This window comes from Coturnix japonica, chromosome 26 (assembly GCF_054131305.1).
Source record: "Coturnix japonica strain WE chromosome 26, WE-NBRP24, whole genome shotgun sequence".
Classification (NCBI taxonomy): Eukaryota; Metazoa; Chordata; class Aves; order Galliformes; family Phasianidae; genus Coturnix; species Coturnix japonica.
In genome coordinates, this window is record NC_140688.1 from 4,079,598 (window position 1) to 4,094,326 (window position 14,729).

Consider the following 14,729-nt stretch of genomic DNA (forward strand, 5'->3'; position numbering starts at 1 on the left):
AGGAGGCTGAGAGGCTTTAAGGTAAAACAGCCTGGAGGGAGGCCCAGAGCCTGGCCAAGTGGCCTTGCAGCTTAGTAGTCTTGAGGCCAAAGGGAGGCATGGGGGCCAAACAAGAGAAAGCCTAGAAGAGCAGAGGCCAAGAGGAGCTGGGGATTGTACTTGTACTTCGAGGTCTGGACACCTACAGCTCAAGAAGCCTGAAGACCTTGAAGCTGGACTAGAGGTCTTGAGACAGAGAGGCCAAGAGAGCCACAGGGTGGCCCAGGGGCACTCAGGCACCAAAGAAGGTGCAGAGGTGTACAGACTTAGACACCTATGGGAGGGCTTAGAGACATGGAGGTCCAGAGGAAGGCTGAGATGGCTAGAGGACTAGAGGCCTCTCTCCTGGCCTGCAGGCCAGGTCTAGTGCTCTCTCTCATTGGCATCCGTGGTCTCTCATCCTCTTGAAAAGCTTCTTGTTCCATAGGTCTCCTTTAACCCCTTGGTTACTAGGTGTAGGCCCTCAGGGCCACCACACAGGTCTTTAGGAATTAGGCCTCAAGGCCGCTAATGATACACTCCTCTTTGATGGCTGACCAGAGGTGATGGCTGGTGAGAGGACGCTAAGTGCTGGCTTCAGTTTAACTCTTTAATTCCTTTAGTTCCTTTTGAGCAACCTCTATTACCGTTCTGCTGAGAATGGTTTAAGTTGCACCTGTGGCTGGCATCAGGAGCAACTTAATTAAACCACTGCAGAGCTTCAAATAACATAAAGAAACAAACTGTTGTATGTTCTAGGGGAATATGCAGACATCACACAAGACAGATTATGCACAGATCACTGATTTTTCTAGAAGATCAATCTATCCCCTGTTCTTGCTGTATTCTTTCCTCTTTTCCTCCTTTCCAATCTCATTTAAAGGAAATTCTCATCTCTGCTTCATCTTCTGTCCCAACAGAACCTCTCACAGCCTGGACAAACGTTTTCTGGGCATGTGATACTTTCAGAACTGACTGGTCCTGACTGCACAGCACTTCCCATTCACACCAGCTACTCCATCAATTACAAAAAAAACAAGAGAAAAACAACCAATCTGAACAACCAGCAGGACCTCGCTGTTGCTGCCTCTGCCAGGAGCCCAGATGGGAATTCCTGCAGTTCAACAGTGCTGCCGGCACCAGGAGGCTGTGAGCAGGAGAAACTGCTACTGGCCCTTCCTGCTCAGGAACTCCCGTCAGTAACTGCTCTGCTCTTGCCTTTAGTTTTGGAGGCACATGCCTACCAGCATGGACGGAGCCTGGGTGGGGACCTGGAGACCCCATCGCCCACGTGGCCTCATCTCGGCCCAGTTCCCCAGCCCCGGGCCCAAATACTCCATCCCGGGGACAACAGGTACAGCGACCATCCCCAGGGCGTGGAGCACATTGGGGACATAGTGTGTTGGAAGGGTCCTGGAAGGTCATGGGATCGTAGGATGGTGTGGGTTGGGGTGTTGCTTAATGATGACAGAAGTATAGAAGGGTTTGTGGGGGAGGATCCTTGACGATCTCAGCACTGCAAGGAAGGTTTGTGTTGGAAGAGTCCGTGGAGATCTGAAGAAGTACAGAACGGGTTGGTTTGGAAGGGTCCTGGAGGATCAAAGAAGCATGGACATCATGGGGCAGAGCAGCTCCCCAGCCTTGTTCTGTCAGATCCTCCTGGCTCTTTGGCCTGGCCGAGGAAGGTCAATGCTGCCGACGCTGCTCCTTGTGACCCAAGGACAAAGGGGCCCGCTTCTGGTCTGGGTTCAAAGGAGCCTGAGCATCCTCCAGGGACGGGCTGCTGCTCAGAGGGGCAACATGTCCCTCCTGTTCCCACCAGCGGGCTGTGCAGGCTGCCCCTCGCTGCTGCCTCCATCTCCTCCATCCCCTCACGCACACACTCTCTGCTGCTCCTCCTGCAGGTCCTAGCACTTACACACTGCCCAGGCTGATGGGGCCCAACACAGCCTACACATCGGCCAGCTCCTGCTACTCCATGAGGGGAAGGAGCCAGCGCGGTCGCTTTGACGAGGACCTTGCCAAGGTGAGCTCTGCTGCTCCTCTCTTCCATGTTAGCATCCAAAACCAGGCTCCTCTCCCTGTGCCACAGGGGCTTCCAACCCTGCTGCAGCTTTGCTTAATGCAGCCTTCCAGGGAAAGAGAGAGCCTTGAATGTGACCCCAGCCCTGTGTGGCCCTGACTCTCTTGCACACTCCAGGTCCTGCGGCGCTCCCCAAAGTGGTCATGGATGTGTACAAGACCAGGGTGCCCGCATACACCATGGCAGCCCGACCAAAACATGGAGAGGGCAAAGCAGTGAAGCCCGGGCCAGCAGACTACAGCGTAGGCTGGGTAAGGCAGCTGCTCAGCTCTTCCCCCCTGCTTCACAAGCACAGCCTTCACGCCTCTCCCCCTCCACTGAGGCTTCCCCACATCTCCCTTGCAGGGAGCAAGGGCAGCAAAGAAGGGCCCTTGCTGATCTGCGTTTCCTTTCTGCCCTTCCAGGTGATGCTGATCAAGCCCCAGGCGCCTGCCTCCACTTTTGGGATCTGGCATTCCCTCTACACAACCCCCTTCATTGTGGAATAGGACAGCACAGTCTGGAAGGCCGTGGGGAGGGAGAAGAGAGAGTAGCCAACATCTGGTTTCCTTCTGATTCCATTTCCCTGCATCCAGTTGGGCTTTTGCCCGTTATACTGTTAGATGTTAGTGTTAGGAGTAAGTCATTAATAAATTAATTTAATACCTTTAAGTATACCTTCTTGTTACTCCTTTTTCCACACCGCTACACACAGGAATGTGCCACCGCTCCCTGAAGACTTTCTAAGATCAGCACATTGGAAAACACTGATGCATTATCAGTCATTTGCATTACTGAGGTCTGCCACGTGCTGAAGTAAGGAATAAAGGGAGCAAATAGCAAAGGGAGGTGGCCGTGGGCAGTGCAGCCCTTCCAGCGCCATCAGGTCAGTGAGTTGCCTGGGGCTGAGCAACTTAAGACCTGCTGCTGATCATCTGCCAGCTTACAGGATGGCCGGCAGCATTTCCTGTACCTGTGACAACACCTGGCTTGGCCATAAAGACATTCCTAGAACAAAGGTTGAAATGAAAATAATGAAACACGGAGGCAAAAAGAGAAGAAAAAGCAACGGATGGCAACAAAGACAGAGAAAGCAATGTTTGGGTTGGAAGAGATCTGGAAGATCACACAGTTCCAACCCCCCTGCAGTAGACAGGGACACCTCCCTGTACACCAGGGTGTTCCAAGTCCCACCCAGCCCAGCTTTGTGCACATCAAGACAAACCATGTCTGCCCCCTGAAACCTGTAACAGCCACTCAAGGGGACACACAGCACCTCTCATCATTTCATTACTCTGCAGACAAGGTTGAAAAGCAGAGTGCTCACCCACAACCAGCAAAGCATCTTCCAGGTCTCCTAACCTCCCAGATTTAATGCTGACTGTTATGTCCTTGATAGAAATGCTTCTGAACACATCAAAAACTAAGAGTCCATGGTAGAGAGTCAGAGAGATCCAAAGGGTCATTTGGCAAGAACAAGCTCCTCACATGCTGCAAGAACATTCTATCATTCCTGCAGCACTGCCAGATATATCAGGACCGTCCCACTAAAATAATTCATTTCCATTGCTAACAGTCCTGCTAATTGGCCTACCACAGCTGTTACCATTTTCAAGACCTTCTACTTCATGCTGGCAGATGAATTTCTCAGCTCCTCTCCCCCCTGCCCCAATGGTGGTCACACTCCATGATCTCTGCTTTCCACGCTAGAGCAGCAGCAAACTGTACTTAGGTTTCTGAAGTACCTTCCAGTCTCACAGAATCACACAGAATTACCCGGGTTGGAAGGGACCTCAAGGATCATGTAGTTCCAACCCCCCTGCCTAGCAGGGCCACCAAACATACACCTTTACTAGATCAGGTTGCCCAGGGCCCCGTCCAACCTGGCCTTGAACACCTCCAAGGACGGGGCATCCACAACCTCACTGGGCAGCCTGTTCCAGGACCTAACCACTCTTGAAGTAAAGAACTTTCCCCTAACATCCAACCTAAATCTTCCCTCCTTCAACTTAAAACCATTACCCCTAGTCCTGCTATTATCAGCCCTTTCGAAGAGTTTACTCCCCTCCTGGCAGTAAGTTCCCTTCAGGTACTGAAAGGCTGCAATGAGGTCACCCCGCAACCTTCTCTTCTCTAGGCTGAACAAACCCAACTCCCTCAGCCTGTCCTCATAGGGGAGGTGCTCCAGCCCCCTGATCATCTTCGTGGCCCTCCTCTGGACCCTTTCCAAAATCTCCATATCTTTTTTGTACTGAGGGCTCCACACCTGGACACAGTACTCCAGATGGGCCTCACAAGAGCAGAGTAGAGAGGGACAATCACCTCCCTATCCCTGCTGACCACCCCTCTCCTGATGGAGCCCAGGATCCCATTTGCTTTCCGGGCTGCCAGAGCGCACTGCTGGCTCATGTTAAGTTTCTCATCTATCAGGACCCCTAGGTCTTTTTCTGCCGAGCTGCTCTCAAGGACAACTCCTCCCAGCCTGTACAGGTGCCTGGGGTTCTTCCGGCCCAAGTGCAAAACCTTGCACTTTGCCGTGTTGAACCTCATTAGGTTCACCCGAGCCCAGCTTTCCAGCCTGTCAAGGTCCCTCTGAATGGCATCTGTTCCCTCCACCGTATCGACTGCACCACTCAGCTTGGTGTCATCAGCAAACTTGCTGAGGGTGCACTCCATTCCCTCATCGATGTCATTAATAAAGATGTTAAAGAGCACCGGTCCCAAGACAGACCCTTGAGGGACGCCGCTCGTTACCGGCCTCCACCTGGACATAGAGCCATTGACCACCACCCTCTGTCTGCGGCCTTTCAACCAATTGCTTATCCATCTAGTTGTCCACCCATCAAATCCACCTCCCTCCAATTTGGAGATGAGGATGTGATGGGGGACCATGTCAAAGGCCTTGCTCAGGTCCAGGTAAATGACATCGGTCGCCTTCCCTTCATCCACCAACGCCGTCACTCCATCATAGAAGGCCACAAGATTAGTTAAGCATGACCTTCCCCTGGTGAAGCCGTGCTGGCTGTCTCGGATCACATGCTCGTTCTTTATGTGATCAAGCATGTTGTCCAGGAGGATCTGTTCCATAATCTTCCCAGGTACAGAGGTGAGACTCACCGGCCTGTAGTTCCCCGGGTCCTCCCTGCTCCCCTTCTTGTAAATGGGAGTGACGTGACCCTTCCTCCAATCATCCGGGACCTCACCTGACAGCCACGACTTCTCAAATATGATGGAGAGCGGCTCAGCAACCACCTCAGCCAGCTCCTTCAGGACCCTGGGATGCACGCCATCTGGCCCCATAGACTTATACTCATTCAGTCTAAGGAGGCACTCTCGGACTTGCTCTACCCTTACAGTGGGGAGGGATTTACCTCCTTGGTCCCCACATAGAGGTATGGGGGTGCAAGACTTAGGGACGTGAAAAAGACTAGAATCCTGGCCACCAGTGAAGACCAAGGTGAAGAACTCATTCAGCACCTCAGCTTTCTCTTCATCTGTTGAAGCCAGTTCTCCTTTTAAATTTACCAGAGTAGGTACGCCCATTTTGGTCTGTCTCTTCTGGCCAATGTACCTGTAGAAGGTTTTCTTATTGTTTTTCACGTCCCTCGCCAAGTTCAGTTCTGCCTGCGCCTTGGCTTTCCTGATCCCACGTCTGCAAGTTCGGACGGCATCCCTGTATTCTTCCCGGGTGACACAGCCTTGTTTCCAGAGCTTGTACACCCCTTTCTTCACCCTCAGTTCTCTTAGCAGGTCCTTGCTGAGCCATGCCGGTTTTCTACCTCTCCTGCCCACTTTCTTAATCAGGGGAATGGAGACCTCTTGTGCTGCCAGGAGGGCATCCTTGAAGAGTAGCCAGCTCTCCTCAACATCCTTGTCTTTGAGGGCAGCGCGCCAGGGGATCTTGGCCAGCATTCCATTGAGAAGCTTGAAGTCTGCTCTTCTAAAGTTCAGCATCCTGGTCCTGCTCTTTGCCAGGCCCACATCGCTTGAGATCACAAACTCAACCAGGGCATGATCGCTGGAGCCCAGGCAGCCTCCAACCTTGACGCCTTTGATGATCTCCTCAGCGTTGGTGAGCAGCAGGTCCAGCAACGCTTGACCTCTGGTCGGTCTGTCCAATACCTGAACCAGAAAGCTATCATCAATGGATTCCAAGAGCCTTCTGGAGCTCTTGCAGCTCGCCGTGTGGTTTTCCCAACAGATGTCCGGATGGTTGAAGTCCCCCACCAGGACAAGAGCCTGTGAGCTAGATGCCTCACGCATCTGAAGCAAGAAAGTCTCAGAAGGGAACAAAACAGACCGAAGGGAATGGATGCAATGGGGCTCTCGCTAAGACACCCATTGACCCAGAAGAGCTTGCACTTACTCAACACCTATGAAGCTCCTATAAAAGCATCACACACAAATAAGGAAGGGAAGAAAAACCCAGGACGCTGTGGAGGGGTCCTGCCTCTGAGCAGGTGATGCCTGTTCCATGTACAGAGGATGGACATAAATTGTACCTCATCTATTCTCTCCCCCTCTTCGTACAGGCACTTAAAGACATTATGGATGGCAAAGTAAGGCTCATGGAGAAGACTGGGTATACACAAGATCTTTAATTCATAGGTGGTAGAGAACTGCTGGCCTGTACTTGTCCAGATCATGGATATTTTCCAACAAGCACCATCCAGGCATGGCAACTCACAGCTGAAATGTCATTGCCCCTGCCAAGTAACTTGCCTGCCTAGAGATGTCTCATTAGAGACTGGCAAACAAGAGCAGAACCCATTTATTCCTATTTCACAGGTTGGCTTCTCTTCACTACACATCACATGCACAAGAACAGATTGCTCTTGCAAGGAAGCACGTTCCTACACACCACAGCATCCTGCTGAGCAAGGGCATCATCCACATACATTCCCTCATCTCTGTTACCCTGCAGAGGTTCAAGGACAGAAGACACAGCTCAGCACAGAATCTACTGGAAGCAACCCTTGAGAATTCCCCACTCAGAAACAGCTGCTGGAGATGGCTATTGGAGTCCTTCAAAGGGAATACTAGCTCACAAACACAGTGACACATCTCAAATGTGCTTTGGGCTTCCTTCTGAAACGAGCAGCAACCCACTTTACTGGGACATTGAGAAAAGAGCCCATGGCATTCATGCACACCCAGAGTCAGAATCCCCTCCCTGCAGAAGATGGGTTTGAGGAGCAGGCCATGAGACACATCGGGTGAGAAAAAGCCAGCCTGGAGCTCCTCACCGCAGAGCACAGAGCTGCACCCACAAGAAGATTTAACCCCTTCTCCCCTCGGCTTGGCTCACTTGGCCAGAACTTCAGCAATACAAAAGAAAGATTTGCAAACCTTCACAGCCCTCCTCACTTTGTGCACATCAGACATGGCGGTGGGAGTCATCATCCCCACCATCACCCTCTCAAAATTCCCACTCAGCAACATCAAGTCACCAATCAAATCCTAGAAAGCCAAGAGAGGAAGAAGGAGGTGGCTGAAGGTGCAGCCTTCCAGGACAGACAGAACTGAGCTGTTCACCACTTCTCTTTAGGCTCTAACTCTCCTTGCATCAACAACTGCTCTGAACTGAACAAGAACAAAACAACCTTGGTCAAGGAAATTCTCCGCTGACTTTTCTCTTACGGAGATTGGGTCCTTTTTCACTTTTCACCCAAGTGACACAACCACCTTCACACATCTCTGTAGACCTTTTAGGTGATTGGAACTTGCTGACGTTGGGAAACATTTAGTTTGGTCAAGATGTCAATGATGATATTTTCATCCGTGCCTGCAAGAAACAAATGGAAGCCAGATTCTTGCACAAAAATCAGAAGTGCCCTCTGGTCTTGTGCCGCCTCCAGGCCCCTGCACAGCCAGTTCTCAACAGCCCCAGGACTACATCCATGCACACAAAGCTGCCAGGACACACTCCACCAGAGGAGCTGTATTTCAGGACATATGAAAGGCAGTTGTCTTTCCACTTCCCAACTATTTTTAGGGCAGCTGTGCAGCAGAGCAATGCAAGCGGCTGCGCTTCCCTAGAACGAACCACCAGAGCAGCCATTCCCAGTGCTGGGGAAAAAAACAAGAAATAAAGTTGACCTGTGGAGGGAGATCAACTTACCAGAGCCCTTCATGGCCTTCCTGAGTGCTGTGCTTCTTGCTGAGCACTGAAGCTCGAGATCCCCTTGATTGTTGCCTAAGGCCACAAGAAAAGGATTTTGCAAAGGCAGACTTGCGCCCATACACACAGAGAGTTGAATTTAAACAAAACAAAGCACATAATAGACGTGAACACAGAGATAGTAAAACTCCACCCACACAAGTGATGTTGTATCAGACTTCTGGCTCAGGCAGCAGTCTATTCTAAGGGGACTTCCCGGGCACATCAGAAGGAAGCCACAGGGGCACAACTATATCGAGTACATAACTCCATGCAGCTGCCAGTCTGCAGTGAAACAAAAGCTGGACCACCTTGCATCCGTGTTCAGTCCCACCAGGCCTTCTTTCTAGCAGATCTCCGTGTCAGTCATAAAGCAGTGTGCTGCCATCACAGCCCTAGCTACTTCTCTTGTAGCGGGTAAGGACCATTACTCAGCACCATTCCTTTTGCTCTACCAGGCACTGGTGAGGCTGTATGTGGAGAACAGTGTCCGTGTCTGGGCTCCCAGTACAAGAGACAGCTGGACACGCTAAAAAGAGTCCAATGGAGGGCTACCAAGATCACAGAATCACAGAATTGTAGGGGTTGGAAGGGACCTCTAGAGATCATTGAGTCTAACCCCCCTGCCAAAGCAGGCTCCCTACATCACATCGCACAGGTAGGCGTCCAGGCGGGTCTTGAATATCTCCAGAGAAGGAGACTCCACCACCTCCCTGGGCAGTCTGTTCCAGTGCTCCGTCACCCTCACCGTAAAGAAGTTCTTGCACACATTCCTGCGGAACTTCCTATGCTAATGTTTCATCCCATTACCCCTAGTCCTATCCCCACACACTACTGAAAAGAGACCAGCCTCGCCACTATGGTCCTCACACCTCAGGTATTTATAAACCTGGATTAGTTCCCCTCTCAGCCTTCTTTTCTCAAGGCTAAACAGACCCAGTTCTTTTAGTCTCTCCTCACAGGGGAGATGCTCCAGGCCCTTCACCATCTTAGTGGCCCTCCACTGGACTCTTTCCAAGAGATCCCTGTCTTTTTTGTACTGGGGAGCCCAGAACGAGACACAATATTCCGGATGAGGCCTCACCAGGGCAGAGTAGAGGGGGAGGATCACCTCCCTCGACCTGCTGGACACGCTCTTTTTAATACACCCCAGGATGCCATTGGCCTTTTTGGCTACAAGGGCACACTGCTGGCTCATGGTCAATCTGTTGTCCACCAGGACGCCCATGTCCTTCTATGCACAGCTCCTCTCCAGCAGCTCTTCCCCCACCCTGTACTGGTGCATGCAATTATTTCTACCCAGGTGCAAGACTCTACACTTGCTTTTGTTAAACCTCATCCAGTTTCTTACTGCCCAGCTCTCCAGCCTGTCCAGTTCTTGCTGAATGGCAGCACAGCCTTCAGGCATGTCAGCCAATCCTCCCAACTTCGTGTCATCACAAACTTGCTGAGGGTGGTCACTATCCCCTCATCAAGGTCATTGATGAAGATCTTGAACAGGACCAGACCCAGCACAGACCCCTGGGGGACGCCGCTAGTTACAGGCCTCCAGCCAGACACCGCACCGCCAACGACAACCCTCTGCACTCTGCCAGTCAGCCAATTCTCGACTCACTTCACCGTCCACTCATCTATCCCATACCTCCTCAGCTTTGTTATAAGGATGTCATGGAGGACAGTATCCAAAGCCTTACTGAAATCAATCTACCGCTCTCCCCCCGTCCACCAGCTAGTGACATCTTCATAAAAGGCCACAAGGTTGGTCGAGCATGACCTCCCCTTGGTGAACCCATGCTGAGGACTCCTGATAACCTCCTTATCTCCCAGTTGTCTGGAGATGGCATCCAGCACAAGCTGTTCCATCACCTTCCCTGGGACAGAGGTGAGGCTGACTGGCCTATAATTACCCGGGTCTTCCTTCTTGCCCTTCTTGAAGACCGGACTGACACTGGCCGTCCTCCAGTCTTCAGGCACCTCCCCAGTTCTCCAACACCTCTGATAGATTACAGAGTGCGGCTCAGCAACGACCTCCGCCAGCTCTCTCAGCACCCGCGAATGCACCCCATCAGGTCCCATGGATTGTTGGACCTTAATGTTTCCTAGGCACTCACAGACCACCTCTTCCCTGACTAAAGGGAAATCTCCCATTCCCCAGACTCTCTCATTAACCTCCAGTGACTTGCAGAATCAAACTCTATAATCCAGAGATGGGTTATAAAGCAGGTATGTTTATTCCAGCGTTGTGCAGCGCCGGGTGCAAGGGGGATAGCTCCACCAAACTTGCACAGCGACTTGTAAAATCATGACACAGATATAGGTACATTTAATACATAGTCAATGATTTATTGGAATTCTGATACCTAGGCAATAGTTCTCGGAATTCTGATACATATTCAGTAGTTCTTTAGCATGCAGACCCCCTCTTGTTCTTATCAGGGGGATGCAACTCCCTTCCCCCCATTATCCCCAATGGGTCCGTGCCATAACCCGCTCCCCCGGAGGGAACGCGTGCTCTGCGGAAATGGGTCCCCCTTGGAAACGATCTGCTTCACTGGTGTTCCGCCCTCGCTGTGGTTCCTACGGCCCTACGGTGGGGGGGGGTGTCCTCAGAGGGGTGGGGACGTGTCAGCTGTGTCTCCACGGAGAGCTGTGTGTCCCCCCCGCAACACCCTTTCCCCCCCCTACAGGTGGAGCTGCTGCTGCTCCTGCTCGAGTACCCCCGTGAAGCATGCGAGGTCCCGGGGGGGTCCCGGCGGTATACGAGGCTCTACTGGAGCTGCTGACTCTGCCCCACAACCCTCCGGGTCACCCCCGGGCTCTGCTCCTTCTGGCCACCGTCACCGTCCTATTGGCCACCGGCACGGGGGGGTCCGTGGGTGTCGTTGCCCCCTTTGTGACCCTCCTGCTGCAGGAAGCCGAGGGGGTGAAGCGGGGGGGGGCCCGGCGGCAGCAGCTGAGTGTCTGCGGGAGCTGCTGAGGGGCCGGGGGACCCCCCCAGGATGTTGCCTTCAGCCCCTGGTGCTGCTGCTGGTGGAAGGTGAGAAGCTTTGGGGGGGATGAATCTTATGGGGGGGGGGGGGGGGGGGGGGGGGGCTCTGCATTGGTAATGGGGAGGGTCTGGGGGCTGAGTTTGGGGTGATGGGATCCCAGGGATCATCACCTTGGTACTGGAAAGGATCAAGGGATCCATTGGAATCCCAATATGGGGCTGGGAGGGGGGGGGGAATCCAGGGGATCTTTGTATGGATGGAGGATCTCACCCCCATCTCTTTTCTTTCTCATCAGATCCTGTTGAATCCTGCCGTGCTGCTGACCAGATCCTGGAGCATCTCCTATGTCTGCAGGTGGCTCCTTCCACAACCTGCTGCCAGATCCCGGCCCAGCCTCACACTATGACCCACTGGGTCCCAACAGCCTTGGGCAGCCTCGTGTCACCGTGGGGCTGAGCTCCTCTGGATCCCAGTGCACCCCTTCCCCTTCTAATGCACCTCCCTTCCATGCAGCCCTTAGAGACCCCGGGGATCCCAGTGTTGTCTCATCACTGGATGCTGGGGATCCGCTCCACATCGCACTGCTGGATCCCAAGGGTCCCCTTGGCACAGCACTGTGGGATCCAGATCACAAGGATCCCCCCCATGGCACCACCTCCAGGGCTCCCAATGATGGAGCACCTCAGGATCCCGGGGGGACCCCCATAGCAGCCCCTCGCTGGATCCCATCCCTCCCCTTCCACACCACCTCCTTGCCCACTCCTTCCTCCTGACCCCTGCAGCCCAGGCCCAGCTGCTGTGGGTGCTGGGGGGCTCTGAGAAGCCCAACTGCTGTCCACTGCGGAGCTGGCGTTGCTCCACGCCGCCCTCTGGGGGTCCCGGGGGGGTCTTTGTCCCATCCCTGCCTCCTTCCGACACTGCTTGGCTTCCTTAGCCCAGCACCCAGCTCTGACCCCTCCCTGCGCCTCTTCTTCCTCCTCTGCCTCGGGACCCCCCCCTCGCCCCACTTAACCCCCCATTTGGCCACCAGCCTCTTCCCCACGTTCTCCGACCCCCCCGAGCTTCTCCTGCCCCACTTAGAGCTGGCGGCTGGGGGAGGGGATGAAGGGCAGCGGGGCAGCTGTTGGCTCCGGGCTTTTGTGGTGGGGTTGGCAGCTCGGGGGGGTCCTCCCGGTGTTTTCTGCCGGGCTCTGGTGGCCTTATCTAAACACTTGGGGGGCAGCGGGACACCCCCGTCGAGTTGGTCGCAGCCGCCACCTCTTTGCTGCTGCGCTGCCCCCATTTCGCCCCCCAGATCTTAGAGGCCGCGGGGGGGGCGGGGGGTTGGGGGGGGGCTCTGGGAGCCTCTTTGAGGCAGGGGGTGCTGGGGGCGCCCCCCCCCGAAACGAGGGGGGGATGCGGGGGTACCTGAGAGTATTGGCTCGGGCGCCTGGTCCCCCCGGCCCAAAGCGTGCAGCCGCTACCTGCGGCGTTTGGCCGCCCGGAGCCGGGGGGGGGGACGGAGACTGGAGGGGGGGGGCAGGGGGTGCTGAGCGCTGCCTCCCCCCTGCTGCCCCACAGAGCTCCTCCGTTAAGCCCACACAGCGTCGGGGGGGGGGGGGGACATCGACGTCGGCGACCGGGCTGCGCTTCAGGCCGCTTTAACGACCGCTTTGGGTCCCCCCAAGTTGGGCACCGTCTTGGCCGCCCCCCCGCTCCGCCTTCCCCCCCATCGGATAACCACGGAGGGGGGGGGGTCGGCTCTCAGCCTCCGCTCTGTCCCCCCCTCCTTTCCGCCTCCATCGCCTCCCTGACAACCCCCCACCGCTCCCCCCGCCTTTCGGTGCCCCCCGGGATCCCCCTGGTTACAGGAGGGCTTTGGCACGATGGGGAGCCCCGGGGGGGGGTTACGGCTTTGCCTCCGTTTGGAGCCCGAAGACGCGACCCCCCCTCATCGCCTCCACGTGCAGGTGGGGGGGGGGCTCAGGGCCGCTCGGTGCGGTTGGGGTCGGGGGGAGCAGAATTAAGGCCCACCCTGCGCCCCTACCATTGGCCGTCCCCCCCCTTGGGACGCCTCCAGGCGACGCCGCATGTTCGACGCCATGTGGGAAACGCTGGGGGTGTGGGAAGGGGTTCGACCCCCCGCCGTCATCACCCCCTTCGTGTTGGATGAAGGGGACGGAGATGGGGGGTGGGTGGCGGCCGCCTCGTTGCCCCCCGCGGTCTGGCCCTAATTTGGGGGAGGGAGGGGAGAGTGGACGTGCGGTGTCAGCGCTGGGGGGCTCTGGTGCCTTTGGGTCGCCTATTGAGGGGGGAGGCTTGAGGGCAGTACACGGGTGGTTCCAGAAGGTATCTATGGGTCTGGGTCGGTTCTGAGGATGGGAAAGGAGGGGTGTTTCTCATGAGGTTTGCTCTGTAAATGGGAACGATGCAGATTGGAGTGTTGAGTTTTGTGTTCCGTGAGGATTCGGATGCGCGGTTCCGGTCCGGTTCTGCTGACCCGACTTCGTTTCGTTGTCGTCAAGAGAGCGGAGAGCTCTCTGCTGCCACCGCGTGGCCAAAGAGCGGAACTGCACCCCGGTGTCACCCCAAACTGATCCCCTATCGCCACCCCAGCGATGTCGCCCCCTAAGGGATACCCCAACATAACCCCAACATAACCCCAACATGACCCCCCAGCGTCGGCCCCCAGCAACAAAAGCGTCCCTCCCTCCCTGATAGCAACCCCAGTGATACCCCAACGTCACTCCTAAAATCGCTCCCCAACATTACTCCAACGTTATCCCAACAGCATCACACCATTGTCACCCCAATGTCACCTGTCTGATGGTTTTGTAATTTTGTAATTTTGCTCTCAGTATTCCACATCATAACATCATGTAAAGTATGGATACTTGTATTGAATGTGCAGTCCACAGAAGAAGACTACATATCCCAGAGAACAACACGGTCAGTGATAAGTCACAGGACCAGGACTCTATATAATCTCGTTCCCAGGCTGGAGTGCCCTCCTTCTTCTCTCGAACTTCTCGGAGAGTGGGAAGCGTTCCAGCCGTGTCGCATAGAGTTCACAGTCGGCCTCTCGGTTTTCGGGGACTCTCTCTCTCTGTTTCGTTCGATTTATTAGCCTCAATTATATTATATTGTGTTATCCTTTATTTCGATGTCATATTTAGTAAAATAAGTTTTTCCTCCTTAGATTGCCGCTGTTTTTATCCCCTTTTATTCCCCTTTTCCCCCTCCTTTCCGGGCCCCAGAGGGGGCCCACAGGGTGGCTCCCCTGTCACGGGCATAGGTAAATCTAAGTAACCCGTGACACAGCCTCAAATAAAAATAATAAATAAATAAATAAAAAGAGATCCATTTGCATCTTGCACATGGCCTGATGCCCCTTTGACCTTCACAATTCTTACCAGACCTTCCATGCCGGAGAGTATGAGATCCCGCAGAGCACCTCTCCTCTTTGGTTCCTCCATGGCTTTGGTCAAGAAGCTGCCATCTGTGCTCTCCAGGGATCTGC

General features: G+C 54.4%; 1 protein-coding gene and 1 long non-coding RNA gene across 3 annotated transcripts in view; one reads left to right on the forward strand and one right to left on the reverse strand.

Moving 5' to 3' along the window:
* The window catches only part of LOC146756687 (methyl-CpG-binding domain protein 2-like), a 93,671-nt gene that overhangs the window by 44,984 nt on the left and 33,958 nt on the right, over positions 1 to 14,729 (reverse strand). The gene's annotated exons all lie outside the window — the stretch shown is intronic.
* LOC146756691 (uncharacterized) lies at positions 406 to 2,752 on the forward strand. Its single transcript, XR_014937319.1, has 2 exons — positions 406 to 2,352; positions 2,506 to 2,752. It is a non-coding gene; the product is annotated as an uncharacterized LOC146756691 (long non-coding RNA).